This window comes from Ursus maritimus, unplaced genomic scaffold (genome assembly GCF_017311325.1).
Source record: "Ursus maritimus isolate PB19 unplaced genomic scaffold, ASM1731132v1 scaffold_6, whole genome shotgun sequence".
NCBI classification, from domain to species: Eukaryota; Metazoa; Chordata; class Mammalia; order Carnivora; family Ursidae; genus Ursus; species Ursus maritimus.
Window position 1 is genome coordinate 35,344,061 of NW_024426774.1, and position 25,396 is coordinate 35,369,456.

The 25,396-nt window shown below is 47.8% G+C and overlaps 2 long non-coding RNA genes across 4 annotated transcripts in view; one reads left to right on the forward strand and one right to left on the reverse strand.

The window, feature by feature from the left end:
• Positions 1–13,276, reverse strand: part of LOC103671511 — a 156,758-nt gene extending 143,482 nt beyond the window's left edge. For all 3 annotated transcript variants that reach the window (XR_005832835.1, XR_005832836.1, XR_570929.2), the window contains exon 1: positions 13,014–13,276. This is a non-coding gene — a long non-coding RNA (uncharacterized LOC103671511). The remainder of the gene's footprint in view (positions 1–13,013) is intronic.
• The window catches only part of LOC103671512, a 35,237-nt gene continuing 18,342 nt past the window's right edge, over positions 8,502–25,396 (forward strand). Inside the window, exon 1 of the long non-coding RNA XR_570931.2 lies at positions 8,502–9,679. This is a non-coding gene — a long non-coding RNA (uncharacterized LOC103671512). The remainder of the gene's footprint in view (positions 9,680–25,396) is intronic.

Consider the following 25,396-nt stretch of genomic DNA (forward strand, 5'->3'; position numbering starts at 1 on the left):
GCCCCGTGCTCCTTCTGTCCTGCAACCCCACAGGTGCTCCGAGGAAGTCCCTCAGGCCCCGGGTCCAGGGGGCTGCTGTGAGGACAGCTGACTGCGGAGGAACCAGCTGGGGCTGGGCGACCGGCTGGCTGGCCTGAACTCTGGCTCCCCCACTTGTTAGCTATGTGACCACAGGCTCGGCTTCCTCCCTTAGAAAGGGAGATCCTCACGGAGGGTTATTCAGTGACACTTGGAACCGTGCCTCACCCAGAGAAGACACTGAAACATCAGCCATGGCCATTTGGAGTGACTCCGGCCACGGCAAAAGCACAAATTTCACTTAGGGGGATTTGTTTTAAAAAATTCTGAGATGGTTTTTTTTTTTTTTCAACTCTCAACCTCCACCTCCTCATCCGTCTCTTTTGTAAATAAAATTTGGTGTCAAGCTGGCTGTGGGGGTCCGGGACCCTCATGGGTGTCCAAGTCACTGCTCACCTTTCTGGCCACCGCCCAGCTGCCCGATTGCCACCCTGGGTCAGTGGAGTCCCAGGCTGTGAGAGTGCATCTCAGCCCCACCGGACCCTCTGGATGGCCCTCACCATCCTGGCCTGGGGCTTTGCTGGGCGCGGGAGCCCATATTCGGTGCCTTCCCTGTGTGCCCGCCTGTCCCTTGGACGCCTGCACAAGCACAGGCCTCACCCGTAGGATGCAGAAGAAGGGGAAGCGTGGCCAGCCCAGCAGCCCCGAATGCAGGGAGGGAGCACACAAGCCGGTGCTCGGTGCTTGAGAGCACAAAAGTGGTTTAACAGTAAAAACGATTGTGATGGTTTTTGCGGAAATTAGGAAAGAAAGGAAAAAGATTCATTCAAATACCTGCTTACATTTGCATAAAGAAACCCTGGACAGATAAGCAACGAAGAGTTGGGTTTCAGAGGGGTGGTCAATGGGAACTGGGTAGGAGACGGGCGTGAGAGTGTGCTTTTCGCCCAACCCCTTCTTCTTTACTTTCACTTTCGAAACTTATTCAAAGATTTAATTAAAGCCGGAAACTCTATTCTCTATTCACATTTGCAGATTAAAAGAGACATCCCTGATGCTGAAAAGCCTCAGCTGAAGGTCAGTGCCCCCTTCCATGAAGGCCCTTTTCCAGATGAGAACCTCTAGGTGCCCCTGGCAGGAGTACACTCCCCACGACTAACCAACCACAGAGTTTCCAGCAAGATTTCTTGAGGTCATGGAAGAGCTGCTCAGACAGGGGTTCCAAAAAAGTTGTCTTCCTTTGGGAGTGATTGATTTGAATGACCCGGAAAGGCTTTAAACCAGTTGTGGTCTTGGAAAATAGAATCCGGCACAAAGCCCGACATTGGCCGGTTGGAGGTTCGTGGTGTTTCAGGATGAGGCTGGCGAGAATTCTGGCTCTGCCTTGGTGTGTGCTCCCTGAACTCTTGAGAACTTTAGTCTGCTCATGCAACATGGGTTAAGAGTTCCCAGTCCTCATGGGATGGATATGGGGGTTGAACAAGTTAGTGGATATAAAGCAGCCAGCACACACCGGGCCTACGGAAGATGCTCCATAAATATTAGTTTCTCCAACCCCTACTGCTGCCAGGAGGCCCTTCCAAAATTGATTTACTACACACAGTTTAAGCAGCATGGTTAATCTCCCCTAAGTCCTGCACAAGACATAAATTAAAACCTCCAACATGAGAACCGGGGGCCTCCCCTTTTCCACCAGTAGAGCACTGAGTAACTGTAATTATCTTTGGAAGCTGTTTGCTCAGAAAGTTCTGGAACTCTCTCTTTCCTGAAACTTGGAGAACAATTTCCACTTCAATAAGAAGTCCCTCTCTTGCCACTCACTGGCTATTCATTTTCACACAGAGTGGTAGAAATCAGAGTTAGAAGATCCTGATAATTTTGGCAACCAGAGGGCAGGTGGAGGTGGGGATAAGCTGAGAGGAGACTGCACTCTGTTAAAGGCTATGTAATGACTGGGGGAGGCAGCCATCTGGCCCCTCTTGAGTGACCATTCCTGTTCTGTGCAAGTGCCCCGGGGGATGGACTCAGCGGGTGAACACAGAGCATGCAATACCCACTTTGGGAAGGTGAGACAGTGACTGGGTGACTCACTTTCTCGGAACGACGTTCTGGTTTGCAGTCACCTTTTGTGCTGCTGGGTGGCAGTCTGCACTCACTCTGCGTCTCTCCTCTCCCCTCCCCAGAGCAGGCACTTCTGGGGACTTCAAAGGGACCGCTACACAGAGACAGCCGCCCATCTGTCAGGCTGGGCTCAGTGGTGCCTACTTGAAAGGCCTATCTGAAGCAAATCAAATGCATCCAACCCACAAACGCTGAGGATGTGACTCTGTCTAAGCAACTAAACCAACAATCCCCAACTGAGCATTCAGATGTTCTAGATGTTTAAGGTGACTTACTGCTAGCATCTAAGAGCGGATCGTAAGGTTAGTTAGCCTCACCGAAAGCTGCCAGTATTTGTGGATGGGGGAGAGGAGAAAGACAGAAAGAGGATGGCTATCCATCAGGAGGAGTCTGGCTCAGTGCCTAAATCATCAGTAGCGGCCCCATTTGTCAACGGGGTCACACCACACATTTGATTATGTGATGTGTTTTGTCACCCGTTCATCTGCAACAGTGAAACCTGTGCAGCAAGGGGAGCTGTTGGTATTCAGTGAGGTGCCCCAGAATGATAAATGCGGGCAACCTTGAAGAAAGTCCCTAGTGGAGTGCCACAGGCCTCTGCTCTTGGTCTACACCGAGCCAAATGGTCTTCTGGTGAAGACGGAAAAGGAAGGGACACCTCTCTAACTTGCAGATGATGTCAAGCTTCATATTTTATGTTAGAGAATATCTAGGCTAAATCTAGGAGATTAAACCAAAAGTCAGTACCCAGATGCAAAATGCGGGAGAGGTGGCTTTGCACATGTCCCCACACAAAGAGGCTGGGATGTTGGCCAACGGATGGGTGTGTGGGCCCCAAACCTCAGCCTCGCATCCAGGACAAGGCAGGTCACTGTGCTCATGGGTGGGGGGACATTGGAAAACTGTGGTCCGTGACTAGAAGGACAGCACAGAGTCAAGGCTGCCAAACACCACAGCACGCACGTTCAGGAACTATGGGAAGAAGGCGAGCCTGAGCTTAGTGGTAACAGCCGGGCTACTAGAAGGGCTCAGTGCGGAAGCAGCCAGGGCTTGTGTTATAATTCAGCAGTTTCTGGGACAGAAGAATTGCCCATGAATGTTAATGAACGTGCTGAATTATGACCATAGCCATGACCACGGATATGACTGAAAGGCTTCATTGGGCAGAGCTAGGTCCAAAATGTGGAAGTGCCAGAAAACAGGCTTTGGATTATTGATGCAACAGCTTCTCAGTTGCTGCTCTGCAGTGATGGGCTGGGCTGTCTCTGGAAGGAGAGAAGGGGTTTAAGTGTAGATTAAATGGCCCCTTATGGGGTTCACCTAGAGGGAATGCTGGGGTGGACAGTGCCCTTGACTCCAGAGAACTCCTGATACAAAGTGAAGAGTGTCTTTGTAATGGTGATGACCCCAAGGTGGGTTGTTGAGCACTCGCCGTGGTGGGTCACCTCACTGCACTGTATAGGACGATCAAACAGTCACACAGCTAGCCAGGGGGAGCCAGGAACCTACTTTAGCTGCCTATCCATACAGGCAGAACAAAGCAAGACACAAATGCATAAACCAACTCCTTTCAGATCTCCACTCAAGTGGAGGGACCCTCAGAGACCACCCATGTACATGAGGCCCCTCGCCGTGCACCACTTGCCTCCCCTTCCAGCAGCCCTTCTACCAACCACGTTTGTTTATCCCCTGCCTCCAGAGGTCTCAGTAAGCACTTGATGAGTATCAAATGAATAAATGAAGAGACAGACAACTGGACCTCTCTCCCCTAGCTCTAGGCTGTACAGCAGACATTCTCCCTGGGCCTGAGAAAATGGAATGTGGAGGCAGGATGATGGGATTCTTGGGTGCCCAAGCTGGAGTGGACGGACCACGGCTGGGGGGAGATCGGGGGCCCCAGAGAAAGGTGTCTGTGGTCAGGAACACACAGCAAAAAGTAGCCATTCCAGTAACAACAGCCAATACTATTGAACACCAACGGTGTGTGGCACTTTGCTAAGAATTCTCTGCGCAGTGAGCCCTTTCATCCTCAAAACCACCCTCTGTGCCACTTACTCCTCTATCCCTGCTTCCCAGGTTAGGAGACGGAGGCCAGGAGGCACAGAGGTTGTGTGGCCGGGAGCTGGCAGAGCGGAAGTGGCTTCCTCGCCGTGGCCTGTAGCCTCCCCACAGCCAAACAGTCCATGGAATAGGGCAAACGGTGTGGCGCCCGGGGACATGGCTTCAAGGGAGGGACGCAGCGTGTCCCAGCATCCCACACCCGTGGGAGGACATCATTTTGCTGTGCTGTCGTGCTGCAGTGGAACAGGGCAGGGGAGAGGAGAGGTGTGGGCCTGGGGCCTGGGTTTGCTATCTTCCGCCCATTCAGCTTAGCTCCCCACTGCTTGTGTGCTTCCTGTCAGTTATGGCTGAACATGGTTTAATGCCTCTTCCTTAAAAAGCCAAAAGAGTCAAAAGACACACTTGGGGGATATGTAGGACAACAGTGACAGGGACCAAGCCTGAGGTGTCCCTTGGGCCAATCTAGTCAGTCCCCGGAATGGCTCCACACAAACAAAACTAAGGATGCCTCTCCCCAGACAGAAAAGTTCATGATCAAATAGCACAAGCCCCAACGGTCTGTCTGTGTGGGCCTCACCTGAGGCCCTCGCGCCCAGAAGAAACTGGCAGACAACTGGCAGGAACATTCCAGTGTCAGGTGCCCAGCCTGGGCCACCTCCTGGGCAGGCCATTCTCCAGGCCCTGAGAGCCCACTTGAGGTTTTATCCCCAGAGAGGGGGACACTGAGGCTTACACTAGTGGCACTGGTGCCAGAGATGTGGGACCCCCCCCTGCCTGGCCCAGAAGCTCTCCACCCCTCTGAGGACTGACTGAGAGCCAGGCTCAACTTGACCCCTTTGCCCCAGGGCAGCATCTGTTCTCAGGGTGATGGCCCATCTTTCAAAGCTGCCCAGATTAGGAAAACATGCTCTAGATTTGTGCTTTCCACTATGACAGCCACTAGCCACATGTGGCTACGTACATTTAAATTTGAATGAACTGAAATAAAATATAAGTTTAAATTCAACTCCTCAGTCACCTTAGACACTTTTCAAGTGCTCAGTAGCCACATGTGGCTTGTGGCTGCATAGTGGCACAGACAGCACATATTTTTATCCCAGAGAGTTCTGTTGAACCGTGCTGTTCTGGAGGCTTTGGAAAGTCACAAGAAGACAGCATGTGACCTCCACAGGTCCCCTGAGAGGTTGTGTTTCTGACTCCTCTGCCATCACTGTTCTTTCTTGCTGCCACCCCAGGCCAAGGCCAAGGCCGAGATGGGGGCCCAGGTTAGGGGAGGCCCAGCAGCAGTCAGCAGACAGGATGAGGCATAGACAGGGTGCCCCCACCAGACACTCTGTAGCAGCAGGGGCTGGGAGCAGTGGCACGTTTCCCGAAGGGGCCTAGAGTTAGGGACAGACCACCAGGTCATGCGGGCCCCTCTGGCTGCAGCGGGAGCCCGAGTAGCTCTGGAGCCCCACACCTGCTGAGTCTCAGGTGTTAAACAGCAAGGGTGGCGGCCACCTCAGAGAGTAGACCGCCCCGCCCCTGTTGTCTGGCCCCAGGTAACCCTGAGACTGTGTGATGACGCCAGGAGCACTGGGACAAACAAGGGTTCCCGATAATGACAGAATCTGAATTTTCCCTCAGCCAGGTTGAGGCGGTAATGTAGGGGCAGGGTGAGCTTAAAGAGATTTTGAGAATAAAGGGAGTGTTGTATCTTTGACACCTTAGCACTGCAGACTGAAGTTTATACCCACTAAACAGGTCAGCTGGATGAGAGGAGCAATTATCAGGGAGACGAGGGAGGACAGGAAACCTGGCACAGGATGGACAGATCTGCTCTGAAAATCCTTATTGTCATTTCCAGAGATGACGTGAGTGCCATGGCTGTTGAGGCTCTGCAGAGGGGCTGCCAAGGCTTCCCAGGGTCACCTCCAGAGGCACAGGCCCTTCTGTGGTTGCTCTCTGCCCTCCCAGGGCCAACCTCTGCATCATACTCTTAAAAAGTAAATGTTTTCATTTATTTTAAAATCAGAAGAAAAAACAAAATGTAATAAAAATGAATATGTAATAATGACTCCAGTTTGTATGACATTCATCTTTATACCGAGATAGTCATAATACATTCTTACATGAGGAAGGGGCCATGAAGGCTAGAGCACCTGGAGTCCGTAAAAGTCACTAATGCAGCCCTGAGCTCTTGCTCCTTATACCAGAGGCATAAAAGGCAGCTCCACACAAAGGGAACTGATGTCCCGACAGACCCTCCTAGTTGACCTACAGATTGAATTTCAGCAGTGATTTCTCATACCTCTCTCTGCATCACACAGGTAAACCCACTCCAAAAATAGTCACATCTCCAGACAAAGCACCTAGCCTCCCAAAGCCCTGGGACCATTTGCCTGCTCTGCCATCCTTAGCGCTACCTTTGTTTCTCCAAGTTGTCTAATGATTTCAAGGAGGCTGCTGGAGGTCCAGCCATCACATTTGCATTCCACACAGGAGGACAGAGGGAAGTGGAGGACAAAAGGTTAAGCCTCTTAGATGTCAGGCTCCTTCAAGGAACTTTCCTAAAATCCCTACCACCCATTGCAGCCTATGTGTTTCATTGGCCACCCCATCTGTCTATGTGAATTTTCCCTCAGCAATGACATAAATGTATCATGTAATGTAAAGGAGCTGGTGGAGGAAGACGGAGGGTTGAAGCAAGACTCTGAGATGGTGCAAAGCAAAGAAAACACAGAAAGGGACTAAGTCCAAGGCAGAATTACAGCAAACAGCCCCTGCTGAAAAATCCATCCTATCCTCCTGCATCCTCATGGCCCTGGTGGTGCCACGAGATAATGGGGTCATGTGGAGCAGAGGGTGTGACAGGCTCACCTTCTCTGGCCCTTGATCAGGTTAAATCATGTGAATAAACTCCACGTCCTTGGAGCTGAAACTTTTCTACTTGGGCCATTCTGCTCTTTGCTGGAACACTGCTGTATCTTAGGGGCTGGAAGGGTGTGGTCCTGACTCAGGAGCTGACTCTGGAAAAGCTGGCTGCAAGGGAGGGGGTGAGTCATGAACCCAGACATAGCAGAGATTCCTGGTATGTGCTCTGGGGGGGAAAGAACTCCGAGCTTGGACTGCTTTCTTTCGAGGCAGGAGGTGCTACAGGATGTGAAGGCTCTCCGCCTCCCTGCGCCCGTCCCCTGGGGCACGGCCTGACAGTACTGGGCTCACATCTATTTCACAAGAAAGACATAAATAGGAAAGACCTGGTCTGCCAGTTCACCTCCGCATCCCTGGGTCAAAGAACCAGCCTGTTGGGCTCAAAACGAAGCTCCTCTCCTTACTAACAGTGTGATTTAGCCGTCTCCCCTAACCCTTCTGTGTCCCCGCTTCTTCATCTGAATAATGGGGACAATGATTATGCCACATAGTTCCGTGAAGACTAAATATGGTCACAGTGGCAAAGCATCCAGAACAGTGCGTGGCACTCAGCAAGCACTCGGTAAACAAAGCAGTGTTTGAATTACCATTATTTTATTGGGTAAACGTTAAGTATTTGCCGATGCATGGATGAAAAGAAATCTTCTTTGACTATTAATACCAAAATCAAACAAGTGATTTCTGTCCCTCTGAATGCCTTCCTCCGGGTTGTTCAGGGCTCTTGATGTCAGTCTCCTCTTGAGAGTTCTGATGAGAGCCATGTGGTTATTTCATGAAGTAGACCCTGATCCCAGAGGAGCTAGGTGACTTGTCCTGGGTCCAGTCATAGGACCAAGAATGCTATAAAACATAAATCTAGTTGTATTCAGGAGCACTCTGTTGTGGAGACTGCTCGTTGCCTATCCTACATCCATTCTCCTCTACTTCCTGTGTTGTCAACAGCTCCTATGTTGTCAGGGGCAGCAATGTGCCTAGTTAAAAAACTGCATTCCCCGGGCTGCTGTACAGATACAGTGACCAATAAAAGATGTAGGCAGAAAAGGGTTATTTGGGGGTTCTAGGAAAGCTCTTTAAAGGAGCCTGACACCTAGGATGCTTTGTCTTCTGTCCCCCACTTTCCTCTTTCCTCCTCTGTGGAATGCAGAGGTGATGGCTGGAACTCCAGCAGCCGTATTAAAACCATAAGACAACTTTAAGGAAGGAAGCTACTGCTAAAGAAATCAGAGAAGAAAGATGAATGAACTGGCTACCCATTGACCTTTGCCCTGGCCAGCCTGCTTCCAATCTTTTTCCATCTGGGAGAAAGTAAGCCTGACACTTTCCAGAGCAAGCGTTATTTTGTAAAGTTTTCCTTTATATCTGCCTAAATTGATAGAAACCCATGCATGCCTCTCATACTCTAGAAATGATTTGTCCGGGGGAACAGCTAAAATGACACATCTATGCCTTTGCTAAAAGTTCTAGTATTTTAAGGATGATACATTTTTGAAGGGGCAGCAAGGAGGGAAAGGCTAAAAGCCTCCGTGGCAGAAACCCTTCCTTGCAGGGTAATTGATCCTAAAAACAAAGGATAAGCAGGAAAACCACAATGGATAAGATTTGCCACCACCATTAGCTTTTTCTAGTATACAAGATGCAAGAAAACTGGGTGTTTTTCTCTCTTTTTTTTTAATCAGAGGAATCATCTGAGACCAAACAAGCCTCCCCACCACTCCCCCTTCCTGTGGACCCAACTTCCTTCTGATCCACTGTTGGCTTCCCCTCGCCTAAGCTCTGTGGTCTAAGCAGAACCCTCTTGACATGGTGAGGAGCCCAAGCTCTGCCCCACAGCACTGGGCCAAGCACACAACTGCCCTGCCACGGCACTGGGAGCAGAGAGGGTCCTCTGGATTTGGGGACGGGTAGCAGCTGCAAGACAAAAGTGCCCACAAAGTGTCACCGTTTATAACGGACCAACACGACACAGCCGTGCTCGGCGTGCAAAGCCTCGACTTTCAGAAAGGACATGTATAAAGCGCCCACTGCCTATGTTGGCAGCGCAGTGTCAGAGGAGGCTGACGGAACAAAGGGACACAGGTGGCACTTCTGTCGGACCCTGCAGGATGTGTGTGAAGAGACGCTTCTGAGGCACTGAATGATCTTGGATAGCTTCGGAACCGGCAAGGAAAGGCCATGTGATGCTCAGCATGGTTTTAGTTTTAAGTGTATCTTACTTAATATTTTCAATATGAGTCAGCTCCATATACTGGGCTGATTCTCAAACAACCAGAAGTTGACTAAAGCTGCCTTTAGATAGGAAGCATGGGTACAGCGTCCAGCTGCTTCCACCCTGGAAGCAGGTCTGAGGCCAGGGGTCCCGGATTCTCGGTGGCCCCAGACTGTTGGATTACAGACAACACCCTCCTCGCCCCCTGCTTTTCCTGACTCTCCTCTCCTGATGGAGGCGAAGGCGCCCCCCTCAGCCACGCACTCCTCAAAGCAGCTGCTCCGCCTGATACACCTGCCCGGGATGTGTACACCTCGAATAAGTTGAGCAACTGGCCATCCTTCCTATCTTCCAGGGTGGGTATGTGTGCGCGTCGGGGGCAGGGGGTTAAAGGAAATGCACAGAAAGTTACTACCATGTGGTTGGGCTGAAGGCAAGGGGCGCCGTCCTCACTGTGATGATGTTGACGATAGAAACGATGATGGCCTCAATGATGGTGACAACATCTAGTACCTTGGGTTTTCCTGGAGAGAACCATGAAGCATTTCCCATTTGCCTAATCACTAAATGTCTTGCAAATGCAGAACTTGATGCAGGTGGGACCTCACTTCAGGAGCACGAGAGCCAATTCTTTAGGGGTGCCCACAGGGCCCAGGGCCCAGGTTGAGACAAAAAGGTGTCTCGGTGTATGTCCGAATCAGTGATTGTGTACTTAACAGCTTGTAACTGGTATGCTCATCATCACTGATCTTTATAAGGACCCAAGAGGCTGGTACTAGTATTAAGTCCGTTTTACAGTGAGGAAGGTAGGACACCAAGAAGCTGGTACTAGTATTAAGTCCATTTTACAGTGAGGAAGGTAGGACACCAAGAAGCTAAGTAACTTGCCCAGTGTGAGGGTGGGCTCACCGTGTGGCAACAGGTGGTGGGGACACCTGTAGATACCATGAAAACCTCTTAGCAGGAGGTAATGAAAGCCCACATAGGGGTGCTGATGAACGGTGTGGAGTGGAAGACAGGGCCAGCAAGCAATAGGCCAGTCTCGAAGCTGAGGGCGCCGTGACAACAGGGCACTGGGCCATTTCCGAATGTCATCAAACTGTCAGCATTTTCTTTTTGCTGCAGGTGTCTTTTTAAAATATCTGCTTAGCTTCTCTCGTAGATTGTTTCCCTTTTCACTCCCTGCCTGCGTCCTCACTTAGAATCAGCATCTTTTGGTAGTTGGAAAATATGACAAAGCAGCAAATCATATTAATGAATGCTCTATTTTCAGACCTGCCAAGGGTCTTATTTCTGGCCTTTTTAAATGACTCTTCTGATTATAAAAGTGATCATATCAGTTCGCCATAGACTTATTTCTCACGGGTAAGCAGTAAATTGACTTCCAGCGTTCATACAACTGCCCGAATTCTACATGAAAGAATACAATCAATGTCTAGGATAAAATCAACCACCTCAAAACTACTTCCCAATGGCGCTTATCCAGGGGAATTTGAAGACACAGGACCCGGCGAGGAGCACATGCTGACACCTGGCGTGCTTTCTGAAATGGGGATAAGAGAGAATGCTAGTGTGCCTGAGCCACTGAGGCACTGCCTAGGGCATCTGGCCATTTCGGGCTCTTCTCTCCAGGAACATGGCATTTCTCCGAGTGCGTACAAAGATTAATCACCAAGAGAGACAGACTGGGCTTGGCTCCCACCTCAGAAACCCCTGCTGTCTGCTTTGCTGAGGCCCTGAGTTGATCCCGAGACTCTCAGCCTTGGAACTACCACTGATTACATTGAAATCACAAGATCTTGCTTGGGAAAGTCATGCCACTAACTCAGGGGTCGCAAGTCCAAATGCCTTCAGAGTCCAGGTAAGAAGGGAAGCGGATAGAGCTAACATCAAGGGGTTCTCTTCTGTGTTCAGACCCTGTTGGAAGCACTTGGCAGATGCTAACTCTCTGAGCCCTCCCAACAGCCCTCCGAGGCAGGCAGCAACTGTGGTCTGGAAGCCCAAGGCTATCAGAGCCTTGCAACATTAGGGTTCAACAGGGCCCATGATCCAAAGAATATGAGACCCCATGGTCATCTGAATACAAACAAAAAACAAAAAAACACCAAAAAAGAAAAAAGAAAAAAAAAAAAAACGCCAAACAACCACCCATCCTGGGCACGCCGACAGAATTTGATCAGGTTGGGGGTGGATTCAAACAGGACTGCATTTGGCCTTTGAGTCACCAGCCTGCAACTCCAGCTATTTTTTAAAAAAATTTTCTTAACATTCTTTTCAGTTTATAAGAAGAGTAAGGTTCAAGGGAGGTTTTCTTCCTTGGAATCCTGCTCTCTGCTGTTAAGGTGGCGCACCCCCTACCCTTCCCCGCTGTGTGATACACGCAGAATGCCAGCTTGGAAGCTCAAGCTGTGGACCGCTCCCTGCTCCCACTCCATCCCTCAGCAGGTGTGACGTCATGGGACACGAGATGCAGCTTTAACCCTGGGCGATGCCTGCCCTTCGTAAACTCTGAATTTTTAATTTAACAAATTGCAGGCTCAACAAATTCTGTCAAAGCAGGCCGTAAAAATCAACATCAGCCGAAGGGGAGGGTCCTCGCCGAGGGACCCCTCAGCAAAGGGGCCTCGCGGGCGCACACACAAGAGCTGGGACTGAAGCCGGGAGGGGGTCACCAAACAAGGAAGGCACCCAGAGTTGATTTTAACCAAAGACCAAACAGCCAGATCCTCCTGGAGGGGCCAGCCAGCCACCGTGCTGGGCTCGGGGGCAGATCGCTTGCTCTCTTAGAGCTGCTCCAATTTTAGAAATCGGGTGCTGACTCATTATTAACCCAGAAAGCCCACACACTCAAATGACTCTACTGAAAAAGCTCCCTGTCATACCCTGCTTACTGATGTGCAGTTTTTTAAGCAAATTCAAAAAATGTTTATCACAAGGTATTTATGACATTTTAACCGTTTCATTTACAGTAACTAGAATGACATTTAAAAAAAAGTTTCCTGTATTTTACTTGACTGTAAAGCTAAGCCTCATCAGAATAGTAACAGGTTGAGAAACACATTATCAAGGTCATATCAGGCCTCAAGGACTCAACAACCCAATCCTCACCCCCAGCCCCCAGAATCCAAGCCCCCAGACCCCCGCATATTTTCTTTCTGACTTTACCACAGTCTGTGACATTCAGTCACAAGCAAAAAGAAAAGACATCAGTTCCCACTATCATTCACAGGCTCATAGAGAGGGAAGCCAAAACGCTGCCTCTCTATTGTATTTTCTTGCACTAAAAACCAGGCAGCTCAGACCACGCGGCCAGAAATTTCTTAGGGGCTGTCTTCCCTCCACCTCTGAGAAGCGGAAGCTGGCCCAGCCTCATCACCCCTGGGTTAGCACCAATTCACCCACCTCCATCTCTAAACTTCACCATGGCTCCAGAGACGAGTCTGGAACAGCTTATTTCCAGCCCAGCATCCCTGTCTCTCCCGGGACAACACAGTGTACGACGAGTATCGACATTCTCCCCATTAACCACCGAGACAAGCAGGCTACAACACAGTACCTACGGGGGTGGGGGCGGAGGAAGCAACTTCTCAAAGTCTTGAATGCGTATCCCCTCCAAGATGCAACAGCTTTAACCCATCCAAGGCTCTGAGACAGACGGTAGAAGCGATCGTAAAAATGACAGAAACATACTCACCGGGGAGAAGCTGCTGGCTCCACCTTCCCGCAGCCCGAGCCCTGAAGGTCTGAAGCGCGCACTGGCTCAGGCACAGCCGGCCTGGAATACCAGCCCGCGGCACACGCCAGCCATGCAGCCGCTCTTTCCCTCCATTCCCAGTCATGTCCACACGACTGAGACCCAAAAAAAAAAAGAAAGAAAGAAAGAAGGGGGGGGGGAGAAGAAAAAAAAGAGGAAAAAAAAAAAGAAGGAGAAGAAAAAGAAAAAGAAAAAAAAAGGGCGCACACCTCAGTCTTCGTTCTCACTGGAACGAGATGACTCATGCTGACTCACAGCCACCACTTCCTCTCCGACATTCTCTTCATACTTGTGAGCTGGGCTGGTCCCGTTCCCAGGGTCTCTGCAGCCCTTCCTGGAAGAACAGCCTTCTGACCCTGGCAAAGCCACCCGAACGCTGACCTCATGTGGAGCCCCCGGGAGCGCCTACACAGGGGAAATGCTTTATTTAGGAGGTTTGAACCACAGAACAGTAGAATGCATGAATCTCCTGTGCATTTGAATTTCAAATATACACTGCAATTCTGTAATATGTTGCAAGGCTTCTATGAACCGTTTGCTCATTTCAAGGCATTTCAGGGAAGGGAGGAGAAGGGAATATTGTCGCATTCTTTAAGGAGGCTGGGTCACCTTTTGCCCTGGCAAGACTGATTTCAGTGCATGTTTTCTTCTGCATATCTATGTCTGACACAACAAATCATGGGATCTAAAATCGGGATCTCTTCAAGGCTGTTTATTAGGAGGGTGTGTGCTCTGCTTTTGGGATTAAGTGACTTACAAAATCTTTTCTATCTGTCTTTCTTCAAGAATTCACCAGAGATGAATACTAAAATCCCAAGAAATGAAATGAAGGTGTAACGATCGATGTTTTAAAAAATTGTTGATGGATGTTAACAGGCAAGGACAGAGAGTAGCCTCTGCCTCCTCGTTTTCTTTGGAATGATCCCGCGGGTGGGGCAGTCTGCCACAGCTTCCTGCATTTTTAAATTATGAGAGGCTATGGAGGACAACAGCATCCATGTGACACTCAGCCACCTCCCAAGAAGCCCACAAGGGTGGCTGTGGTTGCATTAGGATGACCATGGTTTCTGGAAGGTCACGTACACAAGGCCATGCAGGAATATTGATGCTCTTAAGACACGTTTTGACTTAGTGCCTACTGCTGTGTAGGCCACACTCTGACACCCCTAAAGGATATAGAGAAAATAAGGGAATGATGTTTTGCTGGAGGACGGAAGACCCAGGCAAGGAGCATCTGTGTGCAGTGGACCTCACCCCGAAGGGGTCAGAAGACCCAGCTTCCATTTACAGGGAGGTTTGTCTTAGGGGAAAACAAATACTTGTTCAGTATTCTATTAGGTTCTTTTAAGAGAATTGGGGAGTTTTCTATCAGTCTCAAGAGCTTTGACTTCCCTGTGAAAGCTGCAGTGTGCCAACCGGCCAAATATTCTCATTTCTTCCAGGTTTTTTCCCCCAGGAAAGAGGAAAGCCTCTTGCTTTTCTGGAATTTAGGACTGGCTTTGTTGTGCCATTCATTGCAGTGTTTTCTCTAGGGGAGAATGGGGAGTGGGAATGGGGGCAGCAGCCTCATGAAGCCTGAAGATGGGGGTTCAGCAAGTCCGTAGGTCATCCCCAAGGGACATCTCTTAGCCGTGGGGACCCAGTAGACATGGGAGGTCCACACTGACACCAGGAGTCTGCAAGAGCTCTTGAAGTAGGGGTTCTGGGTTGTGATTTTTGTCCTATATGTAGAAAGTAGACTTTATTTATAAAGACTTGTATTAAGTCAACTCATTAATCCCTGGGAGGGAACTAAAAAAAAAAAAAAAATCACCAGGGATAAATTACAGAAATTTGAAATAGTTGGGAAATGTAGGCTCCAAGTGGCGGCCACACCCTCCTGCTGGGAGGACCCTGCCAGAGGCCTCGGCACTTCAGCAGTGGGTTCTTACACAGCAACACCGTTACGGTGAGCCTCCTGGAATATTTTAGGGCAAGGCTTCAGACATGAAGCTGGGCCCCCTCCCAGAGCAGGCAATTTGAGCCATCGCTGTGGAAGGTCACTGGACTGTGTCCTCCCTTTAGAGTGCTGCAATCCTATGAATGCTGTCTCTTCATTCCTATGAATGCTGTCAATCCTATGAATGCTGTCTCTTCATTCCTGATTGAACCTCCATCCAGAGCTCTTCTCATTTGGGCTGGGAGGTAGGGAGAGAATATTAGTGACAAGGGCGAGGCCATTCCCAGTCTATTCATAAATTAAACATTCATTAAGGCAAATCAGTAGCACCGTTTCCCATAATTGTTAATATGGAATGTTCTAGAATGGATTCTCTTTCAATTGGTTAATTTCTGCATATTCCACCAGAAAGGAAACAATGGTGACACTTGGAACATGGCTACATGCAAACACTTTTTAAACATCCACATGTTCTTTCGCCAATGAAAATACCTTGTAAAAATTTAGGTTTCACCGAATTAGTAAAATAAATAAGTTTCACTCCTGAAGAGTGCACAGTCTGAGGACAGTGCCTTCTAGCATGTCATAGGATCTTATAAATATCAATGACTCACACTGAAGGGTATTTATTAGATGCTAGTCATTCTCCTAAACATGCACAGGTACTCCAACCTCTGATCCCCAAAATAGCCCTCTGAGTAAGGGCATCCCCACTTTCCAGCAAAGAAACTGAGGCACAGAGAGGCCCAGGAGCCTGCCCAAGTTTGCAGGGCCCAGATGTGCACCCAGGCAGCCTGGTGTCAGAGCCCACATTTCTAACGACCAGGCCACATGAATTCCCACAAAGAACTTTTATTTTTATTTTTTTTTAAAGATTTTATTTTATTTATTTGACAGAGAGAGACAGCCAGCGAGAGAGGGAACACAAGCAGGGGGAGTGGGAGAGGAAGAAGCAGGCTCATAGCAGAAGAGCCTGATGTGGGGCTCGATCCCATAATGCCGGGATCACGCCCTGAGCCGAAGGCAGACGCTCAACCGCTGTGCCACCCAGGCGCCCCTCACAAAGAACTTTTAAATGAGGGGCGCCTGGGTGGCTCAGTGTTTAAGCAGCTGCCTTCAGCTCAGGTCATGATCCCAGGGTCCTGGAATTGAGCACAGTATCAGGCTCCCTGCTCAGCGGGGAGTCTGCTTTTCTCTTTCCCTGTGCCCACCCCCCTCCCGCTCATGCTCTCTCTCTCTGCACTCTCTCTCAAATAAATGAAATCTTTCAAAAAAAAAAAAAATCTTATCACACACATCCCTTTACATCATGGTATATTCTCCCTAATTCTGCAGATGTGTGTAAGGTAGATGTTTCTTTCTACTCATTTGAGAGATAAATCAAAATCCTAGCCTTGAAGTGACCTATCCCTTACAATAGTAAGAATTCTCATTAATGGAGAGGGCCGGTTAGAATTACCCACCAACACATCCCAAGAAGTCCATGCCACCAATGCCTGCATAGACAGCACTCCTCCCAATCAGGGACACAAAGGCATCAGGGGACGTCCTTCACGGTCCTTCCATTACTCAAGCAAACAGGTCTCTCCACCACCCTCTTGCCTGGGAGAGAATTTATCCCCTTGTTGCAAATCCAGCAAACTACCCCTTCCCCCATCCTCACTTCTTTCCTAGGATTTTGTTCCTAATCAAATATAGGCCTTTTCCCTCCAACATCCTTAACATTTTCCTGTCTGTGGTCCTCAACACAGGCTCCAGTCACTTCCATCTCCCAAATACTTCCCCTGCCTTTGACCTCGTGGAGTAGACCCATGGATGCCCCCCATTCATCCTATCCCTCCCCTATTAGCGGTAGCCTTGACACTTGCTTGGGATTGACTCCACCCCCATACCCAAGGCAGAGTTTTGATTAGGCTAAGCAAAACAAGGGAATGTCACCCCTTGTCACTATGAATGGTTCCAGGATGGGCTCCCAGGCCTATGCCAGCTAGAGCCTGGCTACCTCTAATCACACTGATGGGGTAAGGGGTGCCCAACTGGAGCAAGGCCCAGGACTATGCCCACTGCTTCAGGGATGCAGGGAAGAATGCACAGAATCAAGAGTTTTCATTCTTACTCTTAAGTTTCTAAAGTTTAGGACAGGGTATTATGAGGAAAGGAAAAAAAAAAGATATGGAAAAATGGGCGAAGTCAGACAACAATATATAGTTGGGCAGGTTGTACACTGATCAACCCCAGAGAATAAATTTACGTAGCCCATGATATCCACAATCATATGTGGTAGGGTTTATTGTAGTACCTACCAGGTGATACCTCCCTAAGACCATATAAGGATCCCACTGGCTGGGTGGTAAAGAGAACTGGGAGGAAAGAATAGAGAGAAGAGTCTGAATCCTGCTCCCCCACAGGGGGGTGGGGCCAGAGAAGCATTACCACTCACCCCAGGGCAGTCCAGGGACTCTGAGAGCAAAAGGACACCTGCAATTGGAATGATGGGATGTAAGAGTTTAGTCAGCAGTGTTTTTTTTTTTCCTTCCATGGTGGAACTTGAACTTGATAGTGGATCTTATGTTCGACAGAATTTAGTCTGTAAGGCCATGAGAATGGATGAGTTCACTAGAGGAATGAGTATAGGAAAAGGAAGCAAGAACTGAGCCTTGGGCCCTGCAGCTTTTGCAGGGGGTCAAAGGAGCCAGCAGGGAAAGGATGATGAGGGAGGATGGGGGTTAGGGACCAGCGAGGAGGGAGGGAAGCCAGGGGAGTGTAGTGCCTGAGGAAGCAAGTGAAGAAGGTGCTTTAAGAGGAGAGAATGAACACCTGTGTAAACACAGCTACGAGAGCATCATGGATTTGGTGAGGGAGGTCCATGTTGGGAGTTGCTGGTGAAGGTCTGAAGAGACATGAGAGAAAAGGGGGAGAGAGGTGGAAGACAGTGAGGAGACATCACTTTCTGGAAACAGCTATAACTGGAGAAGGACATGGTGTCCAGAGAAATGTCCTTTTTTGTTAAGAGAAATAACAACTTACCAGGATGCTTATTGATAGAACTGACTTACTACAAAGGGAGATACTGATGACACAGGAGAGGACCAAGGGGAATTTGGTGGAATTGGGAGGAACAACCAGACCTACTGCTCACAGGGAGGGCTTGGCCCTGTAAGGGGGAGCCCTCCACAGCACTGGACATCGACCAGGCGAGGAGGGGCCACTACATGAATGTTCTATATGCTCTTGTATGTTTCATCATTTGTAGTAAAAAAAAAAAGTGACATCAATTTTTAAAATTTAATGACAAGTAATACACAATTACAGTTTTTCTACTAAAAACCTTAAATAATTACAGATCAAACTAAAAGTCCCCCTTGATGAAGAGGTGGCATTTTTCACCAAGGTAATGAGGATGGCTGAGAGGGATGGAGGAGGCAGGATTTAGGGAAGAGGAGAAGAGGCATGTATTCGTAAGAAGGGGAGAAAAATACCAGAGAGAAATGTCCACGGTGGCACAGGTTGGATGGTGGATGAAGCCTAGCTTCCCCAAGAGGAGGTTGGTGTGAAAATATCGATGAGATGGAGTGTGCCTTGTTGTGGGGCTAGACCCCACGGACTGACTCCACGGGGTTGAGCCTCTCTCTGCACCGAGCCGGGGGAGGCCGGCCGTACTGAGGGCTAGGTGCAGGGCTTCCTAGGCTCTGCTGGGACAGGATTTGGAATGCAGAGATACCACTCTGCTCCAAAATAGCCCCCAACACACACACGCGCGCGTGCGCTCTTGAGACCCAACCAAGTTGTGTGTATCAATATTTATTCCTTTATTTATTTCTAAGTGTTATTCCATTGTATGGATATACCATAGATTATTGAGCCATTCACCTGTTGAGGGACTTATTTGGCTACGGCAAATAAAGCTGCTGTGAACATTTGCATACAGGTTTTCGCATGGACACAAATTTTCATTTCTCTATGTAAGTACCCAGCAGTGGGGCTGCTGGTTCCACGGGAACTATATGAATATCTTTGTAAGAAACTACCAAATTATCTCCCAGAGTAGCTGTACTATTGCACTTCCACCAATGCACGAATGAGAGACCAGTTGCCCCTCACCCTTGTTAGCACAGCTATTGTCAGTATTTTTTTTAAGGAGGGGAAAGGGCAGAGGGAGAGGGAGAGAGAGAATCTTAAGCAGGCTCCATCCTTAGCACAGAGCCTGTTCCGGGGCTGGATCTCATGACCCTGAGATCATGAACTGGGCCGAAATCAAGAGTCAGACGTTCAACAGACTGAGCCACCCAGGCGCCCCTATTGTCAGTATTTTTTGTGTCAGCTATTCTAATGGGTGTGTATTGGCTTTAATTTGTATCTCCCTAATGACTAATGGTGTTGCGCATCTTTTCATGTGCTCATTTGCCATCTGTGTATCTTTTTTGGTGAACTGTCTGTCCAAATCTTTGCCTGCTTCTTAACTGAATTGTTCATTTGCTTACTATTGAGTTTACACCTTCCTTTATACATTTGAATGCAAGTTTTATTTTATTTTTTTTTAGATTTATTTATTTTAGAGAGAAAGCACATGAGTGGAGGTGGGGCAGAGGGAGAGAGAGTGAGAGAAGCAGACTCCCTGCTGAGCACGGAGTCCGATGCAGGGCTCGATCTCATGTCCCTGAGATCATGACCTGAACAGAAATAGTCAGACACTCAACCTACCGAGCCACCCAGGTGAGCTGTGGATGCAAGTTTTAAAATCAGATACGTGATCTGCAAGTATTTTCTCCAGTCTGTGGTTTGTCTTTCCATCTTCTTCCATACTGTCTTTTACGGAATACAAGTCTTTATTTTAATGAAGTCAAATTGACTGATATCTTTCCCTTATGGGTTGTGCTTTTGGTCTCCTATCTAAGAAATTTTTGCCTAACCCTAGGTCTAGGTAATGAATACTTTTCTCCTGTTTTCTTCTAAAAGTTTTAGTGTTCTACATTTTATATTTAGATCTATGACCAATTTTAATTTTTTTTTACAAGGTTGAGATTCTTAGATTGAGGTTCTTTTTTTTTTCTTCTTCCTTTTTTTTTTGGCCTGGATATCCAATCATTCCAACATCATTTGTTGAAAAAAAGCTATCCTTCTCCATTGAATTGCTTTTGAAAGTTTGTAGAATATCAGTTGGCCTTATTCATGTGTCTCTGTATTTGGATTTTCTCTCTTTTTTTTTTTTAAAAGATTTTATTTATTTATTCGACAGAGATAGAGACAGCCAGTGAGAGAGGGAACACAAGCAGGGGGAGCGGGAAAGGAAGAAACAGGCTCATAGTGGAGGAGCCTGATGTGGGGCTCGATCCCATAATGCCGAGATCATGCCCTGAGCCAAAGGCAGACGCTTAACCGCTGTGCCACCCAGGCGCCCCTGTATTTGGATTTTCTGTTCTGTTCCATTGATCTATGTGTCCATCCCCCCAATACCACACAGTCCTGGTCACTGTAGCTATGTGCGAAGTCTTAAAAGCACATAGTGCAATTCCTCCACCTTTATTCTTCTTTCTCAAAATTGTTTTAGCTATTCTTGTTTCTTTCTATATAAATTTTAGAATCAAGTCCTCTGTATCTACAAAATATCCTGCTGGGATTTTTAAAGAAATTGCATGAAACCTATACAACATCAATTTGGGAAGAATTAGCATCCTTACTATGTTGAATCTTCCAGTCTATGAACATGGTATGTTGCCCCATTTGTTCAATTCTCCATGTATAGACTTTATAATGGTGTCTCCCCTATATGAGGTAGAAATTATCTTCCCTATAGTGTGTGGGTTTGGCCATTCTCAATAAGTCCCTTTATCATCTTCATAAGGCCCCAAATTAAAGAATCCTATAGTACTATTTTATAGATAGCTACTGAGACTTGATGCCCTCACCCTATTAGTCTTATAATTTGGGTGCTGGCTGTGGGCTAAAGCAGATACCTGCCCCTCACTCCCATCCTCCCCTCTTTAAGGAATTCATGAAGTGTCATTATGCTCAGTGAGCCACATGTTATGTCCTAATGCTTCCAGTTTGCTAATCATCCACCTTCTCCGACCATTCTTTTCTCTCCTCCCCTCTGCCTCTGCTCTGGGCGATTTGCCAAGATTCCTAGTTCAGATTTCCCCCTTTTTCTCTCATTAAAAGATTGTACATCCTAACCCACAGGGCCATTCTCCTGGGCTGACACAAGCAGTTGTCACAGCCATCCCTCAGAGACCCCACAGGCACTGCCAGCACCTCCATGCTCCCAGTCATGGAAATGGAAGCTCTGGGCTTTCCTGTCTGTCATCCCCTCCATCTTCCTTATGTCCACCTAACAGTGTGCTGATAGGCTTTCCAAATACAAATGAATATAACAAGCTTTGCTTTGTAGTGTTTACCAACTTCTCTGATGTAAACTCTCCCTCCAATGCTCCTTTCAAGCCACCAGCATGATGTCATGAAAGATAGTTGGGAAGAAAGGCACAAATTAGCTCTCTCAAGCCAGGACAAGGCAGCCTACCACTGCATCCATCTGCCACCTCCTGAATGTCCTTGTCCCTTGAGTTTTTCATACAGTAACTAACTGGTCACCTGTTCAGGATCCTCAAGGAAGCACTTATCTCTGCATTTGAAAAGGGTTCGATTAGGCCAGTTGTTCTTAACTCTGGGTGCAAAGACCCCTTTGAGAGTCTGCTAAAAGCTACAGAAGGTTCTGAAGAAAGAACAATAAAATACACACAATGCAATGGGTTTTGTAAACAAAGCCCGTTTGTGCTAATTCTGCACTCCTCAGGTATCCAGGCATGTTGGGGTAGGAATCCCTGGACCAAATAATCTCAAAGGTATACTCCACTCTAAACCTTATGGTCGGCATTGCCTCACACCATGGCGCAGGGTGACATCTGACAAATAACAGGTGCAAAAAGAATCTAGCTTCTCAAGTTTGCATCTACTTCTCATGTGAATTAAAATAGGAAGGAACCTCAGAACTGAGGATGTCGTGGCTGATGGCATGGGCCATGGGGAGCTGGAGCTCTGACCCCTGGCCTCTACTGCAGGGAGTATGAGCACACAGGGCCTTTCCAAGGAGGCAGAGTTCAGGCTGATGTATAGAGTAGTGGCTGTCCTCCTCAGACACAGACACTCATCTCTTGGAAACATCAACTCCAATAAATCATAGTCTCATGTCTCTGATTCATTCACTTGGAACGAGGTGTGCTTTGCCAGCTCCAAGGCAAGAGAACAGAGCCAGGGGCTGTATCATACAGCTGCTCAAGGTCGGTCCTGGCACCTCATCTTTTACCCCCAAAATGTACCGTCTTAGACTTAAACTGACAACCCCAGGGCTGTTTAGTGATCCCTGTCACTGCCAGGTGGTAAACAAGAAACTAAACACTTGATATGGTTTTTCTGGAAGTTTTTCTAATTAAAACCACTTGTGAGCATGGATTACAATTTGGGCCACTCATTTTTGCAGAGTAATGATATTCTTATTCCTGGTTATTCAGTCCAATGCTAATCTAAGTACTTCTGGGAAGGGATTTTTCTGGAAGGGATGTAATTAAGGCCACGTCCATTGACCATAAGATAAGGGAGTTAGTGGGGAGGCCTGACTTTGTCAGGTGCGCCTTTTAAAAGCAGAGATTTTTTTTCCCCTGGCTGCAAGCAGAAGAGGAAGTCAGAGACTCAAAGCCCAAGAATGCTCAGGCTGAGGGCAGGCCTTCCAAGCTGAGATCCAGCAAGGAAACGGGGCCCTCACATCTATGGCCACGAGGAATTGGACTCTACTAACAACCCAGATGAGCTTGGAAGTGGATTTTCCCTGAAAGCCTTCAGATAAGAGCCCAGCCCCGATGACACCCTCATTTCGCTGGGTGAGACCTTGTGCAGAGAACCTGGAGAACTCACCCAGACTTCTGACCAACGGAACTGTGAACTAATAAACAGGGGTTGTTTTGAGCCACTCAGGTTGTGGGAATTTGTTACACAGCATTAGAAAACTAATACACTTGGCCCATCTGCAACATGGAGACAAAAACAGTTCCAACTTCATAGGGTTACATGAGAATTAAAAGTTAATGTATGTAAAGTGCTTATAATAATTGGGACAATCTCTAAGTACCAGCTATTATCATCAATGCCATTGACTTGATAAAATACCAGGTATATGTGGTTCATTATTTGGAAGTTTTCCTATCAACACAGTATTTGAGTCTCAGGATATAGAAGTCTAGCATTTTAAATGAATGAATCACATACCAAATATATATCATTTTCTAAAACTCAGTGACTACGAATGAGCTTCATGATTACAAAACATTACTTAACAAAGAAGGCTAGAAGAAAGAAGATAGCTGACTACATGGAGCAAGAAGTTTGGAACTCAACCATCCAACAAACATTTAATGAAGGCTTGCCAGATGCAAGCACTGAGGGCACAGGGCACGGCAGGGAAAAACACGCAAAAGGGCCCTATTCTCAGGAAGCTTACATTCGGATGCAAAAAGACAGAAAATAAGTGCAGAAGAAAAATACAAGCCAGTGCTATGAACTATGAAAAAATTAGCATAGGTAAGAGGAAACTGCTTGAGATGAGTAGGCCATCCAGATAGGCTGTTCTGAAGAGATGTCATTCAAGTGGAGAGCTGAATGACAGTTCCGGAGCCAGCCAGCAGCATTCTGGGATGAGCAATCAGCTGATGCCCAGGCCCCCAAAACCAGAAGGAGCCTGATGGGCCAGAGGACATGAAAGAGGCCAGCATGGCTGATGCTTGATAGGCAACAGGGAGAGAAGATGGGCTGGGGACGGTGGCAGGGAAGGAGCTCAGACTTTATGCCAAGTGCAACCAGGAGGCACAGGGTTTTAAACAGGAGAATGGCGTGGTCTGATTTGAACTTTCCAAGGCTAACTCTTATTGCTGAGTCTAAATCATTTGTGTAGGACCAAGAGGAAACTGAAGTCCAGTGTGTCCCACTGACAGTCTGATGATTGCAGCAGGGATGGAGCGGTGAGCACCTGCTAGAAAAGAAGTTTGGGAGGTAATGCTGATGAATGGGTTGGGCTTGGGGGTAGTGACAGAGGGAGACTGACCAAACATAACCCTCGACTTCTAGTTTGAGCAACTGTGTGGTGCAAAAGGAAGCAGTTTGGGGGAGGGTGAAATCGTGGGTTCTGTTTGGGCCACCTTCATTTGGACGTGCTTATCAGGCAGCCATGTGGAGATGTCGAGTAGGCCTAAAATTCTGGGAAAAGGAGGCAGATTTGAGAGTTAATGTTCTAAAGACAGAATTAAAGATCGGGTCTGGCTGAGAGAGAGGGAGAGAGAACATATAAACATGGGAAGGGGATCCAGCATCCTTGGCCAGTGAGGTTGGAGGAAAACCAAGAGCAATGGTGCTCCAGTGGAGAACGCATTACAGCATGGGGTTAGGTGAGCGCTAGTAAAGACTGCGTCATCCATGAGTAAGTATTCAACCTCCCATGATATTATTTAGTCCCAGCAAACCCGTTAATAATGTTCTAAGTTATTGTTTGTATCAGCTATTTCTGGTTTGGTGAAGACAGACTATATTGAAATATTAACAAGAAAAACATACAGCAAAATTATTATTGGGAGTCAAGGCAGTCAGATTCCCCATTCTTGGCTAACAGGAAGAACTGACGGATGGCTGCTTTCCATTGTAAACAGCGGAGGAGGGCAGTCTTCATGATTTTGCATGATTTGGTATAACTGGGAAGTTTCTTAGGCTTGATAACTAGAAAAATAAAACCCAACAAAACCCTTAATGGCTAAATAATTCTTTGGTCTGCTGCAAACTGCCAAGAGACCGGTGGAGTCTATTCAACTGCTATACTGTCTCGATTTGCAGCCCAGGGATCTTTTTTTTTTTTTTTTTCCAGCAGCAGTATTAGCTTCTTAATTTTCACTTCGTGGACATATACGTCTCAAGCAACCTGAGTTTTCCCTTTGAAAAAGCTCATAATCAAAAACTTGAACTGTATTGAAAAAAAAATCAGCACACTTCCTGATGGCCGCGGATGGGTTACTAACGTAATCACACATGAACTTGCGAAAGTGCATTTTATCTAGAGAGGCTCTTCATGGAAACTTGCAGGCCAAATCTCACGTGTAACAGGGAACCACCCCAGCGACGGCTTGAGGAGAAGTGCCACGGAAGGCACGCAGGGCTGAGCGTCGCTGACCCCAACCTCACCCCGAGGCAGTGCCCAGCCGCGTCGCAGCAGCAGTGGTACGCAGGGGCTGCCCGTGTCTTCCTGCCTCGGCCTCGCCGTGCACCACTCCCTTCTCTGAACTGCTTCTTTCGCTTTTGTGAGGAGACAAAGCCACAGATCTGATTAAGCCACTCTTCAGCTTCCACAAAGACA